Source organism: Grus americana, chromosome 3 (genome assembly GCF_028858705.1).
Source record: "Grus americana isolate bGruAme1 chromosome 3, bGruAme1.mat, whole genome shotgun sequence".
Taxonomy (NCBI): Eukaryota; Metazoa; Chordata; class Aves; order Gruiformes; family Gruidae; genus Grus; species Grus americana.
Window position 1 is genome coordinate 23580865 of NC_072854.1, and position 26538 is coordinate 23607402.

Sequence of the window (26538 nt, forward strand, 5' to 3'; positions counted from 1 at the left end):
TTCTGCAATGTTATTCCTTATAGGGTTCAAGACCTAAGAAATTATTAAGGATCATCTACTTCTGACCTTCTACATGTCCAAAATCAGCCCATATTCAGCTTAGTAACTTGGGAGTGATGAAACATCTTCTTTGACTAAAGTGTATCTACCATGACAACTACTATGAGGTCTTAACTCCTTGTATAGAATATTTAGACGAGAGATATTTAAGAGAAACTCTTTCCAGTGTACCAGTTTCCTTGAGGTAAGAGAAGACTTTATACCAATAAACCCATCGCTTTCTTGTTCTCAAGAGGAAATACGTACTTGCTTATAGAACACTAGAACATTGTTCAAAAATCTAATTCTCTGTTTATGTACATTAAAGTCTGAAACTGAAATTTGAGGGGCAATGAGGATGAAAAGGCAGTTGCATGCAATTTGATTATTGGCTATTGATTAATTATTGGCAAACTTGATTGGATTCCAGGAGGGAGAAGCATCATGTCATTGTGCTTCATGTTAAAAAGCAACAGACAGAAGTTTTTATTTTTATTTCTCTGGAATCCTTTAAACATTTTCTGCTCTGATAAATTCATTGACTAGTTTCAAAATCAGTATCATTCTGTTTGGTTGCTTTTCTGTAAGATTCTCTCTGTGAGCATTGATAGAACCAAAACTTAATATTTCAATCCATTTTAGCACCTCTTGATTCAGTATTTACAGGCAAGCTAATCCATCCATACTTTCCCAGCTTCTCCAAGTATCCAAAATATAAATGTATGAGACTATGAAACTTGTTTGTAATAAGGAATAAGACAAATAAATTGATTATACTGTCAAATAATAAATGGTAAAGCGTCTATATGAACATGAAAAATATCATTGGAAGTTATTTTAAAAATAAAGCTATAATTGCTGTGACAATGCCAAGAAAAGAGCCTTAGTTTGTTAAGAAAATGCTGTAAGATACAAGTTAGAATTGATTGCAGCAACGCTGTACTTTTCAGTAACAGGTTATTGACTCATGCGCTGGTTTGTGATGAAGAACCTTAGGGAGACTTTCAGCCTGCAACAGTATGTGACCCTCACATGAGAAAGTGTCTATTATTCTTTATGAACAGAACAGCCCTGCCTTAAGGACTTACTCCTTTTAAACACACATTAGTATTCTTTCATATTGATGTATTCTGTTTATGGTATGATGTATGCCTCAAAGGTATTTTCTCCAGCAAATAAAATATTAACTCTGGAATACCACTGAGATTCCCTGAAATTTGAAAATATGTCACTGTACAGTATAAGTTCATTCTTTTTTTCCCTAGGAATGAACAGGAAAAACTGTTTTATTCCTAGGAATGTAGCAAACACAGCAACTCCTTGTTGCATTTTTGTAGTTTAAAATACATTGATTTTCATATTCTACTAATTTTGGCTACCATTACCTGAATTCTGCCCTGTAAAATGTTGTATATTTTCAGAAATAGCTATGCCATTTGAAAGAACACTTGTGATCTTTTAGGCAAGCTGGTAATGGAGTGAGTAGCAAGTGAGGTCGAGAGTTATTATGCCTATCATGAGTAATATGATATATGCTTGGACCTAACAAACATTGGCTTCAAAGGAACTACTTTGATGTATAAAGTTGAATCCTCATCTCAGGTAAGATAAAGTCATTTGGGCAGCTGATCTTGTTAAAAATCTTCAACTGTCTTCACTCCACTTCCTGAGGATGATATTTGGTGAAATGAATACGATCTTACTATCTGAATGTAACTAGAATTTTTTCATAGGAAAATCTAGGTCTTTTTTAAAGCTGTGTACTAGATTTGGAAAGAGAATCAGTATTTTCTGATTCATTGACAAATGGACACTAACAGTTTTCCATGTCATTGTATTTAACAATTACAAAATTCCTTTAACAAAGTAACCTGACAAAAACACGTCATGTCATGCACAGCAATGACCACTTTTGTGCTTAACTTTCTCAAATTTTGGGTCTTGTAAGTGTCATGGGTTGACCCCAGACAACACCCACCCAGCCTCTCACTGACTTCCCTCTCTTGTGAGACAGAGAGAAAATGGAAGGCAAGAAGACTCTTGGATCAAGATAATGACAGTTTAATAAAGAAGGCAAAAGCTGGGAGGCAAGTATGTGAATGGTTTTGGGAGACTGGCATTAAAAAAGTTAATTTTTCCTCAGTTTCATGAGCATAGCTGTATGCCTGACTACATGAAATTATATGAAAAAACCCTATTGATAAGGCAAGAAGAACAAAAGACAAGATACTTTGGAATCAACAAAGTTCAAAGATATAAACAAAGAAATGTGTGTGTTATTTTGTTAGCCAGACTAGGGATCTTTTTCCACATGTAGGTCATAAAATCTAGCAACCTGGTTAACACTCCTACTTTTACAAGGTGATGGATTAATTATCAGCTGTGATTAAGAAACATGATCACAAAAGGACCCCAACATACAGAGAAAATGCATGAGACTCATTTGCCCTACGGATCCAAGTGGGTGGGCTGGGTGGGTCTGTCCCAATCTCCAAGTGGAAAGGAGGCTAAGCTGAGACCCTGATGTTTTAATGATTTGCTGTTTGCTGGCTACATTATGATAAATCATTACTGATTTTCAAAGGAGCTATTAAAAGTCCCCTTAAGTACACAGCAGTTTTAGGTCCTTGAGGGAAACATCTCACCAGGCTTACATGTTTTCATGCAGGTTGCCCATACATACTTAATAAACAGGACTCTGCTGTCCAGAAATCTGGGTTAGCATTTCAAGTAACTGCCAAATGCACCCCTGTGAGACAAAGAGGAAGTAAAACCTCCATGCATCTTAGTCACTGACCTTGACACTGAAAGAGTAATTCCACTTACGATGAATTAATGGCATTTTTCTGCAGTTTGCTTGCAGCTGTAGTCTCAGGCTGAGTACATTAAGTCCAGTTAAGGACTGCAGAAGTATTGACTGGATCCAGGATAAATGTTTGCAACATCTTCTCTACCTACAGGTGGAAAACATCAGCCTGGTCATTTCAGCCATTTGGCAGATAAATTGAAACCTGAGGTTACAGCTCTACCTGAAGACAATAAACATGACTAACAAAGGGGTGGCCTACAGAGTTTTGATACGAAAGAAATATTCTTCAGCATATTTTCTGACTGCGTGCTACATTCCTGCTGTGTTCAATGCCAAATAAACCCTTGGGATGTAATGGAGAAGTAGGTCAGCACCTTATAAAAATACAGCCACCTACCTCTGGTACTGTACAGCAAATTCATCACTTGTGTAACTGTAATCCATGGAATTACTGTAGCAATGGGCAAGCCAGCTAAGCAGTATTTTGGTAGAAGTGTGGTCCAATTGAACCTTTATAAATTGCTAATGAGCTAACAAGAAATTATAATAATTTCCATTTTCAAAACTGAAACTAGAATTATTTTGTAGATACTGTGCTAATATGCTGCTGCTGACATTGCTCCTTCAGCAGTGCCCCAATTCTCTTCCAAAATGGCAATATATTGTACACTGCAAAAATACAGCATTTTTACGCATGAATTTGTGATTTTGTGCTAAAAATAGACCTATTTCCTATTAAAAATTGGAAGCCTATACATTCACCTCACTCTGGTCATATTAAGATAAGGTATTGTTGTTTGATGGTTGTAGTAGTACTGCATGGCATTTTTTGTTTTGGTATGACAAAGCAAATGAGGTGGTACTTTTTTTCCTTCCTTGCTGAACTTAGCTCCATATTTGAAAAGTAATTCACGTGTTTAAGTATATATGCACATAAATGAGAAAAAGGAAATAACTCAAAGCTGTGGAAGGAATACATTTCTTATATGGAATTCTGTAGTGTCTTTTCTGGAATGGGTGTTGCATAAATATTGAGGTTGTCAGTCATTGTAAAAATGTTTCAGTCTATTGAACAGCAATCATAAGTAACCTATTTGGGACATATTTATTGATTTTAAGTGCTTTACTCCACAACTACTCTGTGAATCTGGCCCTCCAATGTCCACTAAGGGAACATATGTGACTGCGGTATGCTCTGAAATCAGACAACTTTCTTTCTATAATTGGTTATTGCATCATTTTATAGCAAAACACACATACTTGGAAACTTTCTTTACTGGTTAGAGTTTAAATGTGTCTTATTTTACTCGTTTGCCTAATCCTGATGGGTGTCCATTACAGTACAGAAAGATTAAAGGCAGGAAAAGTTATCTCTTTCAAGAGCTTGCATGAGTGGAAGAAGAAACCATGTTCGGTAACACTGTTCTGGTGCTTTTCCTTTTACTTTGCTTGTTAGAGTCATTGGCAAATGGTTAAATTTGAGCATGGGAGAGAATGGAACTGTCCTGATGCTCCCAGAAAGCCCTAATTACTTCTCTGCGGATAAAGTCTGCCAAAGTGATGGCTGCCATGGTTTTAATAATGAGACATGAAAATTGTAAATTATGTACCAGTTTGCTTTACTGGAGATTAATGTCTTTTACAAAGATCTTCTAGTTGCAAAATACAGTCTTGAATGATCTATGGTGAGGAGTTGTATCTTTTCCTTTTTTTGATCCTTGTTCACAGACTTCTTTCTTTTCCTCCAAAATTAATTAGCTCAGTAATGATCCAATAGTCATTAAAAGAGAATCTGGCTTCTTCAGAAGCTACATTCTCCCCAGTAGCAACAAATACAGGATCTGAGGCGTCGCTAACCTTTACCCTTCTTCCCCTACCACCCTCATAATTAGTCATAACAGATGACAGAAAGGGTGTAACAAACTACTACAGAAAACTGTTGAAAAGGGCCGTATCATATTTGTTAGATCTTAGGCATGTTTTGCTGTATTAGCTGCTGTAATTACCAACTCTGAAGCATATTATTATAATGAAAGAGGGAATGAGAAGCAGCGGTTATTGAGCAGTGTATCTGACAGAGTGAATTTATATACTTTGGGGCCCAAAACAAAATTTATTGAAATAAATACAAGTGTTCTCTGGATTACATTTGGACTACGTTTCAGTAAGACTTACTGACAGACAAATACTGTCGAAGCAGATGTCAATCAGTAATGACTGCCATCTTATTTTTTTTAGCACCATATGAGTAGGTCATTGAATTGTGTCTTAGTGCAAGCTGGTTTTGACCTTGTTATCTTCAGATCTTGTTCCTTCTGTTCAGTCACTCAGAATCATGTTACTTACATATGACACAGATTTTCAAGTCTAATATACTGATCTACTGAAATTAATTTGCATTCTGAGTTTAGTTTAGGATATTTGGATAAATATTAGATTAGATAGTTTATAGAATTTCTTGTAATTTCTGTGATATTGATAGATTTATTGTATCCTGACAAAAATATTTTGTTTGCTATCAAATATACCCAATGAGAAAGATTTTATATGTACAGTAAATTTGTTGATATTTCTTGTGTGAGATGACAGATAAAGAAAGCAAAGTCTATTGAAGGAGATGTATAGAAGAAAAATGCAAACCGGACATCATGAGGTAAACAATATGACATTTTTGTATACTATTTTTGTCCAAAATATTTTTCTTCTGAACAAAGTACTGATAGATGTATTGACTTTCCACTTTAAAATAGTAAATATCCAGTTTATCTGAAGATAATGACTCCCCTAAAGTCCCAAAAGGATCTTCATCTGGTTCTTATTTACAAGCAACAGTCCAGATCTGTCTGGATTATGCCTAAATCAGTAAGTGTACATCCCACCTTCAGTTGGTTTAACTTAGATTTGATTTAAACTGTAATAGAAATCTTCAGAGAGAGAGAGAGAGAGGAATTACAGTTTGATTTAGTAACAATATCACAGGAATTCTTATTTTGCAGGTATTTGTTCTCCCCAAACCGAAATCAATTCAGCTTAATCTGGCACAGAAAACGTGGACTAACTCTTCCTTTTATTTTAATCTAATCTTTAGGATCATTTCCAGGGACAGTAATTTTGTATTGCTCATTCCTTTTACATGGAAAAAGACCAACAGTGTGCAATACTAGAGTTAATACTTTACATTTCTTTTTACTGATTATGCATCTTCTCCTAAACTGAAATTTAATAAATTCTTTAGTGCCTGGTTTTATCCTGGCTTTTACCTCATTTCTCAGAAGCTGCCACATATGTTGGTTTGTGTTTTAAACATTTGAGAACATGAAAATATATGGAAAGTATTTTTGCATTGTACGTTGCAGAAGTCCAATACCTTGTTATTCTAGTAACTTCTTTTTCATGTAGGCCTAAAAGTTTTCTGTTCAAAACAGAAACTAATAGTTTTTCACTCTCAGGTAGAAAATAGGTCACCTCTGTACAAAATAATAGAAAATGACACTAAACAGATTTATTCTTGCATTTGTACAGAAGGCAGTTAGGGACAGAGCAACGTCATGGGGCCCAAGAAACTGTGACTTAAAGAAAATATCAGACTTAAACTTAGATTTTGGGCTGTGTTCTAGATTTCCTTTTCTACTGCATTATATACTATTTATATCACTGCTTTAGAAAACAAGACTTGTCTTTTTATTCACTTTGAAATTACATTGGGTCTTTATGAGCAAAACATGCTATGCTGTAATAAATGTACATTTTAAATTTTACTCCCCAATATTTAAGTTCATTTCTCTGCTGTCCACATTTCTGGCTGAGTGCTTCCAAATATCTATTGGTATCTGGTATTAATATGCTAATGCAAACCTGTTTCTTTAAAGAAAATGGTCATAAAAATAATTAATTCATTCTGAGATAAGAAACAGACCCTCAACAGACATTCTAATTAATATTCAGATTACTTTGATAGAAGTGCTGTATCACCTATAACAAAACATACATGGTGAGCGTGAGAAGATTATAAGTCCTCAGCCACCTAATAATGACAGGTCACAAATAAGAAAGTTGCTATAAGTATTTGGAAACCAGAAATAGCAGTGCAAATCCTTCTCACTATGTAACTTCAGAGATTCAGAAAGTTTAAAGTCAGAAGGACTATTCAATCATCTAATCTGTCCTCATATATCTATCACAGTTCATTAAATTTCATTCACTTATTCCTGTGTTGGCCCAGTAATTTGTGAACTTCTACCAGGTCTTCATTTTGGGAGCTATGCCTTTGACTATATTTGTAAGGAAATTACTAAAGTGAAGTCCCAAACTCCACTTGTATCTCTGCACATTATTCCAATATAAATATACAATATTAAAAAGGCTAATATTCTCTTACAAAAGTGGCCTAGCTGTCAGAATGCAGTGAATAGCAAAAGTAAAAATAAAACATGAAATACAGTGAACTGTATGGCATACAGTCACTCTGTATCCTGGGAGAACTCTATCAACAGACTGTAATTGAATCAATCTTTATGTTTCTTCTCCACCGGATCAAAAGCAGACAATACTCGTTACTAAAGGAAATCATATCCTGACTTTTTAGAGAGGAGGGTTGTGTTATTTTTATGATTAATTTATGACTGCATTATTTTATGGAGGAATATATCACTGACACTCCAAAGAAATGAGGTTACCGATACTGAATGGTTCTAAAGCATTATAATATAAAAATATAGAGAAGACAGTATGTTACTAGACAATAATTTCCTTCTTAATTGCAATTTCTTTGATCAAGTTCATTTAATTTTACAAGCATATTCTTCAAATCATGCCTTTCTGGGTAGAGATCTTATGCTTCTCTACTAATTAGAAATACAAAGGTACTGGTGAACCTTTGACAAAGTCCGATAGATATAAAAACAAAGCATCCCCAATAATTTTAACAGCACCAGTATCAAAATAAGGTATTCATATGTTTGTGTAATATTACTTTCACATGTGGGTTATAGAAGATAAATGATGTCTGTAGGGCTACAAACCAGACCAACATCAAAGGTAAAATAGCTGTCATTCCCTAGCATAATTCATCTTTCCTCCTCTGTCTGTACTATGCACCTGAGAAAAAAAAAATGCAGAGCTATCAAAACAGAAATGTTAAGAAGGTTTTTAAAAATAAGTCAATTGAAACTTGAAAAAACCCAGTCTTTTAAAGGGTATCTTAAAAGAAACCTATGGACACTCTCTCAGATGTAAAGCAAAGACATCACATTGAAGGAATATGTTTTAATATTTTGTTATTAATGTAAAATAATTACTTTGTCTTTGGCATAAACACATGAGAAGCTTTAATCACATTGCCAGTCCAGCTTATGGAGGAAAATAATCACTACAAAGAACAGTCATACTCCTTGTATTTAAACCGGTTTCTTCACTGCAAGAGGACACTAGTTGTAGCAGAAAGTGAGTTTAAAGGACAGGTATCAGCGTTAGCTCTGTCCTTGAGCCAAAACATAGAGGGAGGGTTCAACAAAATAGCTGTCTGATCAATGGCAACTTCTCACTCTCCTGGCTCCTTTTACACAATGGATAGCACAGAATATTTTCTCTGGGGTCTCCCAGCTTTGGGTTTATTTCTTGAGATGGGTTTTAATCAGAGATGCTTCTATTTATGGATGAAATTACATTGAAATGTATTAATAATAACAATAAAAAATAAAATAAACTGTCAGAGAGATATGTAATATTTTATATTACAACCAAAAATACGATGTAGTTAAAATTGCTAACTACATTTATAAATTATAGAAAGTTTTATTTTGACAGTTTCTAATAACAATTTTCTGTTGCTCTTGATAAGACATTTTCCATTTTAAAACTCTGTTATTTTAAAGTGAAAAAGGTATTTATTTATGAAGAAAAATTTGAACTTTTTTTTTTGCCTTGTGTCAAAAGATATATTTTTGGCTCAATTAAAAGAAACTTTTTTCAATATCTTCCTTAAAAGTCCTAAACATTGTTCTTCCTATTTTACCGTTAATATTTCTGACATCACAGCCTCTAAAGAAATCTTTCTCTTCACCTATGACACCAGCGTTGCAAGAGGAGTTTGCTTTCATGGAGAAGAAAAGGGTTTTTTCCTAACCATAATTTGAACGTTTGCAGTGAGGGATCTCCAGTTTATTTATTTATTTATATTTGTTTCCCTAGGACAAAAAGTAAAATAAATCCCCTATCAAGTTTGCACTGTTGGCAGTTTTCCAAAGTGAATTACACTCTGACATGAATCACACAAACTCCTCCCTTCCTCCCCCCCCCCAAAAAAAAAACCCAAAAAGAAAAAAAGAAAAAAAAGAAGAAAAAGGTGTGTTTTTATTTTCTTCCTCTTGGCTAATTGCTAGTCAGCTCACTATCATAGGTAACTATGATATATCCATTGCTATCAATTAAAGTAAACATAACTTAGTTCAGATTTAATTTTAAGATGACTGAAGGAAAGAAAGTAAATGTACCACTGTAATTGCTGTCCAGCTATGCAGCTTAGGATAATCTTATTCATAAGGCTTTCTGCAGTAGCACAGATGAACAACTTTGTTCAATGTTGTAACTTGACTCATACACAGTGTATAAAAAAAGGAGAGTTCTCATGCTCTAGTTAATTAATTGGATTATGCCTTCAAAAGGATTGACACTTAATATGCCCTCATTCTAAGCATTCATAAAGAAAGTTTGCAGAATAGACTTCAGAATAACAACCTGAAAATGAACTTTCAACTTGTGCTATAACACACTTTTATTTGGAAAAGGCAGTTTTAGAGCGCAGGAAAAAATGTTAAAGAGAAGATGAAGTGCCATACTTTTATGAAGTGTGGCACCTAAAGAAGAAATAAATCCTTAGTGGCACATTAAAAATGTCACTGCCGTGATTCCTAACTTCCTTGCTCTGTGATTGGCTTCTGTTTTCTTATCAAATAATCTTTAGGCTAAGGGATTGGTCAAGCATACCCTGGACATCAGTAAATGTGAAGTATTAGACAGAATCCTACAAACATTTTTACTAATTAATTATAGATTTATATTCCTTAATACATTAGTCTCCAGTCCTACATAGACTTAGAAATAGTCTGAATATTTAGCACATAGAAGTAGACATTGAATCTAGCCGGGCTATCATAAAGAATTCTGGAAAACTGAAAATGGTGCCTCATCTTGGATTGTAATTTTCTATAGAGAAGCTCTATGACCTGTACTCATAGGCATGGATACTGTCCCCTGAATAACCTGCAAACAAACCAAAAAGTTTAACTTATTTCCAGTTTTTTAATTTTCTTATCACTTAACTTGAACAGAACACATATGAAGGACTAAGGAAGAGATTAGCAATTTTTGAAGATCTTCAGACTTGTAAAAATTCCAAATGAACACTGAAATATGGCTAGTCAAAACACACCAGAAATACTGAAAACTGTGACAAGCTGAACATTATATTTAGAGTTTTGCACTGATCTGAGGTTTGAAAGAAATTTAACTAGTCTAAGTTTGTATCCTTGTGGAAATCACTACTGATGTAGTGATGTACTCATGTACCGATGTACCGATGTAGATGCTGTAGAAGACCTCTGCAGGATCACAGATTTACAATAGTGCATAGTAGATTGTGAAAGGATTTCAACTGAATGACTGACTAAATTGATTGTTTCGGCTGTTAGATGTCTATAGGCGCGGAGTCTGTGAAGGGTGCACAGGGATGGTTAACCTTCGAGCTATTCTTTCTTCAGACTCAAAACTTCCCTTTTCATGATGGTTCCTGGATGCTCTGAAATCGCAATGGTCAGAAGAATTCTGGTACATTAGGCATTTCATAAAACCTGATAAGATTTTATTCCTCACCATTCCTTTATTCCCTACCATTAGCTTGAGTAATATTTCCCAGCCATGTGTTTCTGGGGGCAGGTGACAGCACTGTGTTTGTTTAAAGCTATACATATCCAGGGGATTGTTGCGCATTGTCATGTATGTGAAAATGTTCACATATCAATGGAATAAATGTCCGAAACAAGATCTAAACTAGCTTGAGGGCAGGAGAATAATATTTTTATTTAACCTTTGGTTATTAATTCTGCTCCTAGGAGGGAAATAAATGGTTTTTGATGTTTCAGGCAGCTGAAGTACTCAAAACCTAGATTTTTACTTAAACTTTGTTGACTATAAAATGCTTAGGGGCAGAAAAAATGGTGCTTTGTAACTCAAAATTGCTGCAGGACAAGAAAACCATAGTTTTATCATGAAAGTATTATTTAATGCTACATATTTTATCCTGGCACAGCACTTTCCATTTCACGGGATTGTGAAAGTCCGCCTGCACACACACTACTCCATAACTTGACAGTCAGCACAGCCAAGAGGAAGAAAAGATACTTTCTTGTCTTGATATCAGAGGCACGACTACCCAATATCAATTTATCTGCAATTCTTAATGAAAAATAGGGCAACAGCTACACCTGGTATATAAGTCCTTTTTTCACAACAGAGAAAGATCAAAATAAACACCAAGTCACTAAGCCCAAGAAGTGCTCTGAAGCTGGGAAAAAAATTAATAAAGTGATTAATATTTAAAACTTGTCTAGAAAGAACTCTCTTTAATATTTATAAGGCATCTTAAAACTGCACCAAAAATGCTAAATACTGCAGAAATGCTTAAAATCCAGAATGTAAGTCTGTGTCACTAACACCCTTTTACTTAGACAGCTTCCTTGCAAATTCTTGCAGAAGATACACTTTTACATATAAAAATCTTGCCTAACAGAATTCCATCTCAATTGCTTAAACCACTGTTGAAGCACCAAAGATATTTACTAATTAGTATTATATAAACTCTGCAATGACTATCCTGTAGCTGATTTGGTTTACAGAATGACAAAGAACAAAAATCTTCTCATTTCACATTCCGTTTTTGCCCAACCTTAATATAAAAGAATCAAAAAAGTAAAGATTTCACAATGGTTTTGAAGAAATTTTGTTTGGGAATTAATAACATCTGTTTTGTCTTATTAAGATAGTCAATGAATAAGAAATGTTAAACCCCAGAGATTTATGGATTGATCTTATTTTTTTCCTCCCACTTTCTGGATTTTGTAACCGCTATGTAAGACCTGATAATAATTTGGTGTTACAACCTCTTTGCATCTCATTGATATCTCTGTGAACTCACCTTGAGTCAGCATAAACCAGATGCTTTTAGGGTAAGACAGTGTCATAATGCCTTCAATACAAGAGCTTTCTGGAAACTTTACCTAGCAATGGAAATAACCAAATCACTGAGTTGGCACTTTTGGGTGTTAGGCAGGATCCACACAGAGATGATGGCAAGTGATGACAACAGGAGCTTCTTAAATCTCTCCATACGCCTACTAATTTTATATTTGAGGACTGTACTGGGAAATACATCTATTTATGGGTAAGCAATTTCAAAGATAGTGGGGTATCTTGAATGTTTCAGTAGAGTGTCTACTTCTCACCTCTCTGCTCAGTTTCATCAGGAAATCTGAAATTTCTTCACATCATCTGTTGCTGAGACCAGACCAGGATCATGTTGCTATTAGTCTTTATCCACAAGCAGGTGTTGGTGTGTGGGTTTACTCTCACTCAGTGCTGTATTATCAGTTAACTTGTGTGGGAAGAGTGGAACAGAAAAAGCACACACACACACACATAGTGTTCCCTAAAATTTTAATTTGCTTAAACCACAGATGTAGTAAAGAGAAATTCTTTACTATGATTGATGGGCTGCAATAGCAAAACATAGTGAATGGCAAATCAAAAAGCAGTATTCACTTCTTCACCAGAAAAGGGAGGCTTTGTTGAGGATAACCAGCAGCACTGATCAGGCACAGCGTTCTTAACCAGACGAGACACTGCTGCAGCAGCTGCTCTCTCTGCTTTCCCTTGGTTTCTCTTTTTATAGGGGTGGGGTCTGCCATTTAGACCTCTGTATTTTCATCAAATATAGAATGTTTACATATGTTGGATGTATGTTCTCTGTTTACCTAAAACTGGTGCCACTCAGCTCCCAACATTTCTTTCCTTTAGTCAAACAGGACTGCTGTACCCAGTGTAGGAATAAACTTGTGCAATTGTACAAATGTATCTAGATACAGTTTTCATTTTGAACTCATTGCACAGAATTTAGACCACCTAATTTATAAGAGGCTATTCAAATAATTTGTTTTACCATCACTGGTCAAGACTGTCCATTTACTGTACTGGTATTCAAACCATTCTATGAAAATGCCTCCAGAAAATGAAGCATCTGGTTTTCTGACTATCCTGCAAAACTTCTAAAATTAACAACTTTAACTCCAGACATAGCTGATACTAAGAATAATGAGGCAGTTATAAAAAAGGGCCTGTATTCTAGTTCTAGTTCCCAAACTAATCCTTATCACAATCAAATCACATTTTTCCTAATGTTAGTCTAAATTGCTTTTAAACCCTTCCCACTTACTGGAGCATTCCTGTTGGTCATACCACACACAATTAAACTTTTGATTACAAAGAATGTATTTTTGTAATGCAGTTAGGTGGTTCCTTTTAGGAAGAGGCTACCAGATGAACAAGTAATTTAAAAGCTCTCTCTGCTATTCAAATAATAAGGATTGTGTTAAATCTTCCAGTGTCCACTATGCATTGCTCACTTAGACAATGCTCTAGGAGATATTACGTATTTTACATTCAGAAACTCTCACTTCATGACTTTGCTATACATGTTTCTTTACCCAGGAACCTGCAGTTTAGTCACTAAAAATACTTTTGCTGAAAGTTAAACTTTGTAAATGCATGACCTGCTGCTGAAAGAGACAGGGTCTGGCATACAGGACAAGAGAGGATAGGAAGATAGCCAAATCCCCTCTTCTCTCTATTCTTCATAATATTACTGTTCTTGGTATTCCCTAATTTTAACTACAGAGAAATTCATTGACACAACAATAATTCCTGAAATTACTAATATACTTCAGATACCTGATGGCACAGTATAACAAAAACAACTTAAAATGCTTTTTTCTTACACATTCTTATGAGTCATCCATTTTAATTTAATGACTGTATTTTTAAAAGCCATTTCAGATATGCAAATATATGAAAACTTTATTGTTAGAATCTCAATGAGGTTTAAGTACAAACCATAATCTGACAAAAACAATAGTGTTTAGAATTACAAGCAGATGTGAAAAGAATAAAATAGAAAACAATTTTCCTGCTAGGACACTTTATATTGTTAAAAGTTTGGAATAAATTATGTCTTTTGTCAGAATCAGGACACAAATTTTAAACATAAGCAAACAAAAAATGTAGGTTATAACAAAAAGTAGTTGATATTCTGTGCTTTGAAATACTAAATAATCAGTACTTAAATATAAACCAGTGAAATCTGCAAAGCTAGGACTTCACTGAAACAACTGACAACTTATCACATGAAATTCTAATTTTCATAAAGTCTGAAAAGGGGAAGAAGAGGAAAAATCTACCCCTTTGTTAGAATTTTAAGCTACCCTTATCTGTTCTGTAGTACATGCAGAATGTGCTACATGTGGTGAATATATAGTCATTTACAATGTGATCATAGCTAACAAATCTATGAATCTACTTTATCATTCAGTCCTAACGGAGATGTCAAATGGCCTTAAAAAGTTATAGTTGAAACTATGAACAGATATAAAATAAGTATGATGTAACAATGAAATGTTTATGTTTCATAATAAACACTTTTACCCTATTGACTGACATACTATTGTTTTTCTTGCAAAAATTTAGGTTTGTGAGGGTCCAATTCTGTGAATATTACACTTGTACAAACATATTATATATATAAAAAAGAGCATTTATACAGAAATTATCTAAAAGGCTAATAGCAAAGAGAATAGACAGACTTGAATCATAGAATTACAGAACTGTAGAATGGTTTGGAAGGGACCTCAAAGATCATCTAGTTTCAACCCCCTGCCATGGGCAGGGACATATTTCACTAAATCAAGTTGCTCAAAGCCCCGTCCAGCCTGACCTCGAACGCTGCAAATGATGGGACGTCCACAACTTCTGTGGACAACCTGTTCCGGTACCTCACCACCCTCACAGTAAAGAATTTCTTCCTAATATCTAAACCTACCTTCTTTCTTCATCTTTATTATAAGCCCCCTTTATATACTGGAAGGCCACAATTAGATCTCCGCAGAGCCTTCTCTTCTCCAGGCTCAACAACCCCAACTCTCTCAGCCTGTCCTCATAGGAGAGGTGCTCCAGCCCTCTGATCAGCTTCGTGGCCCTCCTCTGGACTTGCTCCAACACCTCCATGTCTCTCCTGTCCTGGGGCCCTCAGAGCTGGATGCAGTACTCCAGGTGGGGTCTCACAAGAGTGGAGTAGAGGGGCAGGATCACCTTCCTCGACCTGCTGGTCACACTGCGGTTGGTATTGGGACCAACACCGTTTCACATCTTTGTCAGTGACATGGACATTGGGATCAACTGCACCCTCAGCAAGTTTGCCGATGACACCAAGCTGTGTGGTGGGGTCGACACGCTGGAGGGAAGGGATGCCATCCAGAGGGACCTTGACAGGCCGGAGAGGTGGGCCCGTGCAGATCGCATGAAGTTCAACAAGGCCAAGTGCAAGGTCCTGCACGTGGGTCGGTGCAATCCCAAGCACAACTACGGGCTGGATGGAGAACGGATTCAGAGTAGCCCTGAGGAGAAGGACTTGATAATGCTGATTGACAAAAAGCTCAATATGCATGCTTGCAACCCAGAAAATCAACTGTATCCTGGGCTGCATCAAAAGCAGCATGGCCAGCAGGTCAAGGGAGGTGATTCTGCCCCTCTACTCTGCTCTCATGAGACCCCACCTAGAATAGTGCATCCAGCTCTGGGGGTCCCCACTACAAGAAAAACATTTTTAAAAATGAGGGTTATATTTTCCCTTTTCCAGTCACTGAGAACTTCACCAGTCTGCCGTGACTTTTCAAATATGATGGAGAATGGCTTAGCAATTTCATCTGCCAGTTCCCTCAGGACTCTCAATGCATCTCATCAGGTCTCATGGACTTGTGTACATTCAGGTTCCTTAGGTGGTCTCGAACCTAATCTTTTCTCATGTCATCTCAGCTTGCAATCATCAGTTTTTACTCTCAGGAATTAACCACAATGAAAAGTACCAAGAGTTTGTAAATTAGATAAATGCTGAACGCTATTAGATCTGTCCAGTAAAGAGTTAGTGCAGTCAAAATTCTCAGAAAAGGATAAGAAATAGGGAATGCTATTGTCCTTCAACTGCAGATGGGGATGAAACACTAAGTGATTTGATCAAAGTCATCTAAGGCATTGGGTTTTAACAGAGAATTGAACACAAATTCCTAAGCTAACAACTTAAACTCAGCCATTTCTTCTCCAATGGGCTGAAAACATTGCTTCCACTTAAAAAATAGTTAATTTTTACTTAGTAAAAGAACTTTTGGTAAAGACATGAAATGTGTTTCACAAAGCTGTGCATAACCATATCTTAGTCACACACATGTGGGCAAAGAGCAAATGGTAAAAGGAATAGAAGCATAGAAAATCAAAATCCCAAATCCTTTCACATAATAAGTAAACTTAATTAATTACCAGGCAATAATGTTGCACCTTTCTGGTCTTGGTCTAAGTAGACAATAAGAGATTGTGCCTAAAATATTAATATTTTCTTTTCTTTATGCAGAGTCTGACTGAATATTCATGTGTTCTTCCTGTAATCCAGTGTCTGTCTTGTAGCCAAGAACTATCTCAGCTCACTTCCCACCTCCTTCCATTTTCTTTCTCTGGTCCCTAATCCAGACTTCTTACCTAGTTTTGCTCTTCTTCCTATCATTTTACATAGGCATCATCCTCTTTGAAATATACAATCTATTAGATAATAGATTAGATAATATAGATAATATCTAGATAATGGATAATAGATAATATCTAATTAGATAGTTTTGTCCTATTTTGCTAGAAAGTTGCCTTCTGATTTCATTAAGATTAATAGAAACTTACAAATCAGATTTTATTTATTTATTTATTTATTTATTTTTAAACCAGTGCAATGACACAAGAACTTAAATTACTGGTTTATATGCCCTGGAAAAGGAGAAAGGATTTTTAAATTAAGTTTAAAGTTTCTTTCATAAAGTTTGGTGTCATTTTCAAAGCTTCTGACTTCTGATAGATCTCACTGATGGTGAGAAATAAGTAATCTGAAACCTGGGACAGATCTTTTAAATGGCTTATTTCTAGACACCATTTCAGGTACTCAAGGACAATATTGTCATTAACAATCAAATTTGTCTTTGAATTTGCCATGGTGTTTTGAACAATGACATTTTTCCCCACTTGGTATTAATATAGCATTCATTTTTAAATAAGCTCTTCGTTTTTAGAAAGAAAACAGCACAAAGTACATAGCAGGAATATTCAATACTCCTCACAAATTACTTTCTGCTCTTTTAGTGCATAATTTCTTCCTTCATCCTCTGAAACATTATACTTGTTCTATGAAATAATGCAATCTTACCAAATTATCTTGAAACATAATGGCTTATGTTCTCACATACTGATTTATTCAAATATATTTGTCTGTCAGGGCCCTTACATACTATGTCTCTATTTTAAGAGAACAGTATAAGTACACAAAAGGTCTAATCCAATGTCAGTGAAGTCAACGGAAAGAATCCAACTGACTTCAGAGATCTTTGGATCAAGCCATAGCTCATTACAGACACCTAATGTTTCATTGTCGATGCAAATCTTAATCAGACAAATTAAGATATTTATGCTTTAGCTTCAGTTGCAAGGCATAAGAGACAACTTAATGACATGGTGTTTAGGTTTTCAATGAGAAAAGTATATCTAGCAACTTGAATTTTGATAACTCTGTCAGCTTAAATTAAACTGGCAACAAGCTTCAAAGCAGTCGTCTATCCGCTGGATTGTTAAGGTGTGTTATAACCCTGAAATTTCATACTCATAGTAGTGTGGCATTTATCAAAGCTTTACACAGATAAATAAGTTCCATTATCCTCTTTTCCACTGAGGTATTGGCTTTTAAGATAGAAACATAGAAGTTACATCTCCCAAATATTAGAAAGGTGGTTTTGTGAAAGTGTCCTATTGATTTCTTAGCTGTACATGGGAAAGACTTAGCAGTGACTTCAGTGGCACCAGAATTTCATACACTACTATTAGATCATTCTCAGACACGTTTCCTTTCAAAACTTCTCACTAATAGCAGACAGGGAATACAGAGAATGTTCAAACAGCGCTTCCAATGTACAGCATTCTTCATTCCTTTGTGTTTGAACACACATCTGAAGCAATCAGAATGTGTTTTAGACTGCTGAGTCTGCATTAAGAACTGTTGAATGTCCGTAAATATCTAGCAATATCAAGGCCATTCTTTGCTCCAAGTTTATTTGCTATCTTAATTATCCGGAAAGCAGGATAAGCACATTAGTGGAATGACAATGAACATTAAATAGATTTGCACAGGGTACTAAAACGAAGGAGGACAGAGAAAAAGGGTAAAAGGTTTGTAAAGAAATAGTAAACAGCAAACATAATGAAACGGGGATGGAAATGTGGCCAGCCCTTCTCTTCCCTCAGAAATATGTATCTACTAGGTAAAAAACCTGCTTGGATGACAGCTACATTTTTGAAAGGCGCACAGAAAATTAGCAGTTCAATATCTGAGAACTCTAGCCACACATTACAAGCAAAAATTATATTTTTTTTTCTGCATATACATGGAACCTGCATCATAAACCACTGAAGTTTATAATCCTATTTTTTAAAGGGTTCTGATGGTGCAGCATCCATAGAATCATGGAATCATGGAATGGTTTGGGCTGGAAGGGACCTTTGAAGATGAATCATCTAGTCCAGTCCCCCAAGGGCAGGGACATCTTTCACTACATCAGGTTGCCCCATGCAGCTTGATCTTTAAGACTGGCAATGGTGGAGCATCTACAACTTCTCTGGGCAGCCTGTTGCAATGTCTCACCATGCTCATCGTAAGAAATGTCTTCCTTATGTCCAATTTAAATATACCTCCTTTTGGTTTAAAATCATTGCTCCTTGTCCTATCACTACAGGCCTTGGTAAAAAGTCTTTCTCTGTCTTTCTTATAAGCCCCCTTTATATATTGAAAGGCCATCATACATAAAAGTCTCCTTAATCTGAACTTCACTGATACCTAACCCACAGTCAATGATAGTTGTTTCTCTGGGCTACCAGGGGAAAAAAATAATATCCCACTGTCTTTCGAGAGATTTCTCGGTATAAAAACAGGAAGAGAAAAACAAACAAACAAACAAACAGCTCTTCTCCACTCAATTCTTCTATGGAGTGTGATGAGTATGTATTGGAAAAAAGTTATTTCTGAAGAAATGGTGGAATGCAGATAATTTGTTCTATGATGGCACAGAATGAAAGTATGTACTAGGGTATTTCTAGCTATACAGCTCTCTGTAATGTTACTTAACGATAGTAGAGTGCACATTGCTTATTTTCTGTCTTTGTTTTTCTAGTGCAGGCTAATGGCTCACTGGAAAGGACTGAGGGAGCAATAGCAGAACTGACAAATGGTTTGGAAGAGTTAGTTTATGATAATAGCTAAGCAGCTTGCAGCTTATTTGTTAAACCACCAACTCATAGGTCAAGGGTAGAAGTATACAATAAAATTAACCATCCCTTTCAGACTGATTGTGGGAATCTCACTGCATCCTGTGCAAGAAAGAGAATTCAGAAGTGCACTAGATCATGCAGTAGCATTTTAGGGAAAGGAAGGAAAATGTTCAATATGTCTCGCTATGTAAGCTTTTTCCCCTAATATATAATGTATAATAAGCCCTAATATCAGTAGATCTCTGCAAACCTTCACTAGTGTACAATTAGAACCTAGAAGATATAGGTATGCAGCTAAATAGACAGAAGATATATCCCAGATAGACAGATAGTTTCATCTATCATACTACAGGGGACCGCGTAACATATATATGGAACGTATCTATCTTATCTACATAGATGTATATATATATGTAGTTATCTACATATATGTATATGACATATACATAAATTTAAACCTAACATATACATATATGTTATTTATATGAAGAGATAGGTAGATCTGCAGCTATTACAGAATCACTCTATCTACCACAGAATCATAGAATAATTCAGGCTCAAAGGGACCTCAGGAGGTGTACAGTCCAAATGCCTATTCAAACAGTATCAGTAATAAAACTAGATCAGGTTGCTCAGGGCTTCATCTAAGTAACGCTTAACAACGTCTAAGACAACAGACTAAATGCCTCACTAGACAACCTTTTCCAATGCTTGACTGTCTTCAAGATGAAAATAATTTTTCTGATAGAAGTCTGAACATGTCCTGTTTCAATTATGCCTCGTGTTTTACCATGCACTACTGTGAAGAGACAGGCCTGCCTGGAGCAGAGATTCCCCTGCAGCCTGTGGAGAAGACTGTGGTAATGCAGGTTGTCCCTCTGCAACCCATGGACAACCACAGTGGAGTAGATATTCACCTTGCAGCACGTGGAGGACCCCATGCTGCAGCAAGTGGATACACCCTGAATGAAGCTGCAGCCTGTGGAAAGCCCATGCACAACCAGGCTCCTGGCAGGAACTGTCTTCTGTGCAGAGGAGCCCACACAGGAGCAGGGTTTCTGCCGTGAACTGTGGCCCATGGGACACCCACACTGAAACAGTCTTGTTTCTGATGGATTGTACTCCATGGGAAGCATTCATGCTGGAGCAGTTCTTGAAGAACTGCAGCCCATAGGAAGGATCCATGCTGGAGCAGCTCATGATAGACTGCCTCCCATGGGAGGGACCCCATGGTGGAGCAAGGGAACATCGTAAGGAGGAAGGAGCAGCAGACATGAAGTGTTATGAACTGACTGCAACCCCCATTCCGTATCTTTCTGCACTGATCAGAGCAGGAGGAGGTAGAAGAGTGAAGGAATGAAGTTGAGCTTAGGGAGAAGACGAGGATATGGGGAAGGTATTTTTAGTTTTAATTGGTTATAAATTAAATTACTCTTGCCTAAGTTGAGTCTGTTTTGCCCATGCCAGTAATTGGTAAGTGATCTCCCACCATGAGTTTTTCCACCTTATTTTCGCCCTCCATTGTGTTGAGGAGGGGTACTGAGAGAGCAGCAGCTGAGCCTAGGATCCAGCCAAGGTCAAACCTGCTGTGTTATCACAGAAAGCAATCAAGCTGACCAGGTATGATTTACCCTTAGTAAATACATGGTGACTACTCCTGATCAATTTCCTTTCCTTCATGTGCCCAGAAATGTGTTCTAGGGGGACTCACTCTATGACTTTCCCAGAGATCCTAGGATCCTAGGCTGCACTAGTAGAGATATAGATGGCAGAAAAATCATTAAGATTAGAGAAAGAGGAGTTTTAGGAAGATAGCAATTTGCAAATAAAGCATTTGACACAGATACATTTGTAAAAGGAAAGTTATTTACCATACTTGTAGTTAAGGCTAACATTATTTGTTTGGCCTATGAATACCATTAATTAACCAACAGTATGTCTCTAATTTCACAAAAATATTTCAAGAAGATATATTAGGTGAAATCATCTGCTGAAACGAAATGTCACTCAGTAAGAGAGGTTATGAATCCTAGCAAGTGTTATTTTAAGTTTTCTGAGATCTCATCAGGTAATATCATATCACACTGCAGACTAAGATATAAATTTGCTTGTTGTCATACCAGCTAAGCAGCATTTGTAATGTGCTGTGATGTGATAGAACCCAACATGTTCTAAAAATCCACAAGTCAAAAAGTCGCTGTTCATTTGGACACTCCAACTGTATTACATTCCATGACACCTTGATAACTTTTACTTTACCTATATCATTGAAGACTTATGTGCAAAGTAAATATGAAAGGTCTAGTTTGAACAAGTTTACTATATCCCTGCTTGTACCTCTTTTCTTAGGCACCAGAAAAATTTCTTAATTTTATATATAGCCAAGTCGCAGGTGACCAGGAAATATAGCAGTACTGTTTTTCTCTTCAGGTAATTACTTGAATAAATTCAAAAGGACAAATCAAAGGTTTTTTAAATGTTTTTTTTTTCTTTTTCTCATGTTTATTCTTAAAAGTAGTAGTCTTTGAAAGAAAAAGATATAATATACTGAACACCTTTGATCGTATACAGTGTTGAGGACTTCTTCCTTTAAAAAAAGCAATCCCACATTCTGTTGTTACTGAAAGAGGAAAAAAAACAAAAAAACAACAACAATTCAATCTCACTTGTATGCTAAAAGGGCAAAATTATTCTGCCCCTGCCCAACATATTTTTGATCTGCCTATTTTCCAACCACTTGAAGGGAAGGAAAATGCAGGAAATTCCATATTATCTGTTATTTTCCCACCAGAGTTTTTCTGGTACTGGCATAGCCTATAGCTCCTGTAGGTCAGCTTTCCACAATTCCACAAGCCTAGGAAGATTGAAAAATTTGCACTCCCACCAAATAAAGACAGGTGGCATACTCCTTATCTCAGTAGTCCTGTGTTTATGGGAAGTGCCTGATTAAACTTGAGTATGTCAGGATGGAAGAAACTTGGAGGCTACTAAAGCACCAGCTCTTTCAACCATTCCTCAAGCATAGTAGATCAGAGATGAAAAAGAAAAAATCTATACACCACATATACTGCATTCTAAATCCCACACCTGCATACTCAATACCATCTTGTAGTCAGTAATACATAGCAATTTACCAGAATCCTGCAGGTATGATTTTCAGTATGGGCTTTTGCACATTACGTATCACCTTGAGATATGAACTCCTTAGCTGCTCTGTTATAAGTCTAGTTCCCTCGATGACTCTCTTCACAGTCCAACACCCACATGAAAGCTGCTTCTGCAGAAGCTTTCTCCTTGAAATATCTTGATTTTGTGTTCAGTGAGGGCAATTTGATTATAGATCTCTCCTGTGTTTCCCTGTGCTGTTCTGTTCTTTGCAGTGGATAAGACAGGCCAAGAACAAAAATATTATGTCTTTTCATGTATTTTTAGAACTCTTTCAAAAAAGTGCACATTCCACAGAGATGGGAGCATATTTTGATTCTGAACAAAAGACAAAAATAATCTTTGTTCTCAAGAAAAGGTTATATTTTTAAGCTTCCCTCCAAAAGGAAAGAAACTCATTACTTTTAAGGACATAATAGAGAACATTTTAAAAGTTTTCTTAAGGTCTATACTCAAAAGGAAATTAGAAACAAAAATAAAAACAAAGCATACAAGCAAGAAGCACATATACAAAGAGAAAAAAATGGATAAAAAGGAGAAAAAATGTTAACCTTGTCAAAGCCCAAGACAGAACAAATTAGGAACATTTTCTAAAAGGCTGCTGAACATCCTTTAAAAAAATGCTGAACTGAAGCACCTGCAGCAGTTATAAGACACTTTGCCTTTCTTTCTAAGAAACTAATCGATTGACCCTTCTCTCTAACTGGGCTCTGCGAACTTGTGTGTTACTGTCATATTTTTTCAAAAGAACACTAGCTCCCACTGTCCATAGAGGTTGGAAGGCAAGATGGCTTAGACAAACAGGAAACAGTAGGAATATATTGGGAATCCTCTAAATACATTTCATTAAGTGGCGAAGTGATGAACTTACCAAAAGATTAGGAGATATTCAAATTAAAAGGTTAAGAAAGAAAAAGCCAATAAAAGTCCGTGAAAATCTATGTAGATATTTTGTTAAATATACTATTTATAAACATTCTGTTTCTATAGAAATTCACTGATACAGCTACTAGAGTAAGCTCACATTTTTTCCAAATTATTCTACCAGACAGAAGTATTTTTTTAAAATATAAATGTGTTGAAAATGAAAAATTATTTTCACTAGAGACAATATTAGCTGGGATTTGATTATGATTTTATTGTGTAAGTTGAAACAAAATCAAAGAACAATTAATTTGAAACAAATGAGTAGACTATTAGTTTTAGATGTATTTAAAAATAATAACTAATTCTTTTTCTCCTCACTCAAACTTTGGGAACCCTAAGACAAATACATATTCTGGCATTTTTGACATGTATGCACTAAATCTAATCTAAAGTTCTGTCTTAATGAGACAAGGGCATTATCCATTAATTGTCAAAGGATATATTAACTTAGTTAATGATCCCACCTTTGATATATGTTCTTAGAAATCAAATTCACTGCTTGCTAAGTTAGACTCTGTAACTCATATTATGGAAAATCTGTATTTTTAAGATATATGGCAGAGTATTATATTTGTATACAGGGAACTTATTTTTAATCAGCCTTCTTTAAAAAAAAAAAACTTATAAATTACACAAGATAGACTGGACTTGCTGCTAGAAACTAATCTCTTCACAGTAAAGTACATATAAAAATTTAAATAAGGCTGAACTTCACTGTACATAGTTTAGGTAATAATTCAGCTAGGCTGATTTCTGAAAAATAGATATCTTCTTTTATACTACTGTCTATAATAAAAATGGCATCAAAATAGCAACGGGAGATTTTCAGAGCTAAATACACCAGTAAATGTCCATTAAATGCTGTCTGAATTCTAGCTTACCCAACTTTTCTATCACTTGTTGCTTTAACATCCACAAACAACTTGGTTTTGCCTGGCTAACAGAAGCAGCAGTTTGAGTCTCAGAATCTCTTCTGTCTTACATAGGTAAGACCCTCAGCTTAGACCTGAAGCATTTTGAAATATTGTGTTCAAAAGCTGTGATATATCACCAGTGTCTGTGCCCACAAAAGGATCTATAGACTCATTAATGTTCCATCTCACATTTTGGTGCCTAATTCCCAGAATTCCTAAACTGAGGCTGGATACCTGACTTTGGTGTCCTATATGGAGAGTGTAGAAGCCAGCACAGTAGCCAACAGCACACAGAGGCAACGTGAATGACCAAGAAAAGAATCATGAAAAAAAAAATTTCTATGACAGTGGGAAACACATATGAAACTCTCCCCAGAATGTGTGTTCATAAGTCTTCTGGACAGTGTGAGCAATTTTCTTGTTCTTTTTCACTTTAAGATGGGGAAAGAGGTGGGAGTTAGAAAAGGCGCTCAAGTCCTTTCCTCCCTTCCCCAATCTCAAATTTTAGTGCTGTATGCATTGGTTTCAGTGTTGCACTCCCTCATATCAATTTGGCTTTTGAAGGTGGGTTTTGGGGGTTTTTTTTGGTGGTGTTTTTTTTTTTTTTTTATTCTCCACAGGTAATTTGACAAAGGGGCCTAGTCCCAAAAAGTAGACTTTCTTGGGTTTTAATTTAATTTTATAATTCTTTCATATTTGAAAGTAAGTCAAGATTACTTAAAAATCCAGAATTCAGCTATACCATTGCCATGTGTGAGAAATAAAAAATAAAATTTAAAAAAAAAAAAAGAGGGGGAAAGAATGAGGAAGAGAAGGTATATAAGAACATGTAAGGAGAGAAAATGGAGAGATGAAGCAATGGAGAAGGATAAAGATGAAAGTATGAAGGAGGAGAATGGAAGAGAAAATTCTTAGATAGAAAAACTCATTTTGAGGTAATTACAGCTAAAGGATCAGAAATGCTTATTCTTTCACTTCTGTTCATAACTGAAAATATAGTAATACTTTCTTTCATTTATTTATCTTAAATGTTCAAACACAAATGTTCAAACCACAAATAAAAAGGCATTTATCTTGCCAATGATATGCATGATAACTCTTGGTATGCGTTTATAAAATCACCTTGATCTCAAGCATACCTACCAGAAAAGCTTAGTGATACAACTGAAGATTTAAAATATTCTCTCCTATGTGGTATTAAGTAGCAGGAAACTAAAGAAGGAAAAGATGCTATTGTGATGTAGGCTTTGTGACAAAACACCTTAATAAATCCTGTAAGACTCATGCCTGTGAAGAAGATACCAGTAACTGAAGGTGGCGTACAGGAAAGATGGTGAGGGACTGTTTGTTTATCAGGGAGTGTAGTGACAGGACAAGGGGTAATGGGTTCAAGCTGAAGGAGGGTCGATTTAGATTAGATGTTAGAAAGAAATTCTTTACTGTGAGGGTGGTGAGGTACTGGAACAGGTTGCCCAGAGAGGTTGTGGATGCCCCATCCCTGGAAGTGTTTAAGACCAGGTTGGATGGGACTTTGGGCAACCTGATCTAGTGGAGGGTGTCCCTGCCCATGGCAGGGGGGTTGGAACTAGATGGTCTTTGAGGTCCCTTCCAACCCAAACCATTCTATGATTCTATGATTCTATGATTCTATATTATGACTCTATGCTGCCTTGTTATCTATTCAATTATGCCGATGGGTGGAACAGGTAGTTTATTCTAGCTGGTCCCTAATTCATTCAATGCAGTGGTGGCTCTAAAAGTGATGGCAGTGGTTCTTGTGCAGGCATCGCGTGCTTCCCATCCTGGTGTGTCACAGCACCATGTTTGGTGCCAGCACGTGTGCCGTCCATGCTTAGCCTGGGGGGGAAGGGAGAATCCCATGGTCAGAGGGTTATAGATGACTGGTGAGCACGGACCCCACTGCCTCCATGGCAAGTGCCACCCCTGTACAGATCGCAACATCATACAAGCCCTATTATGTGTGATAAAATATATTAGGCCCAGTTCAAATTTTATTTG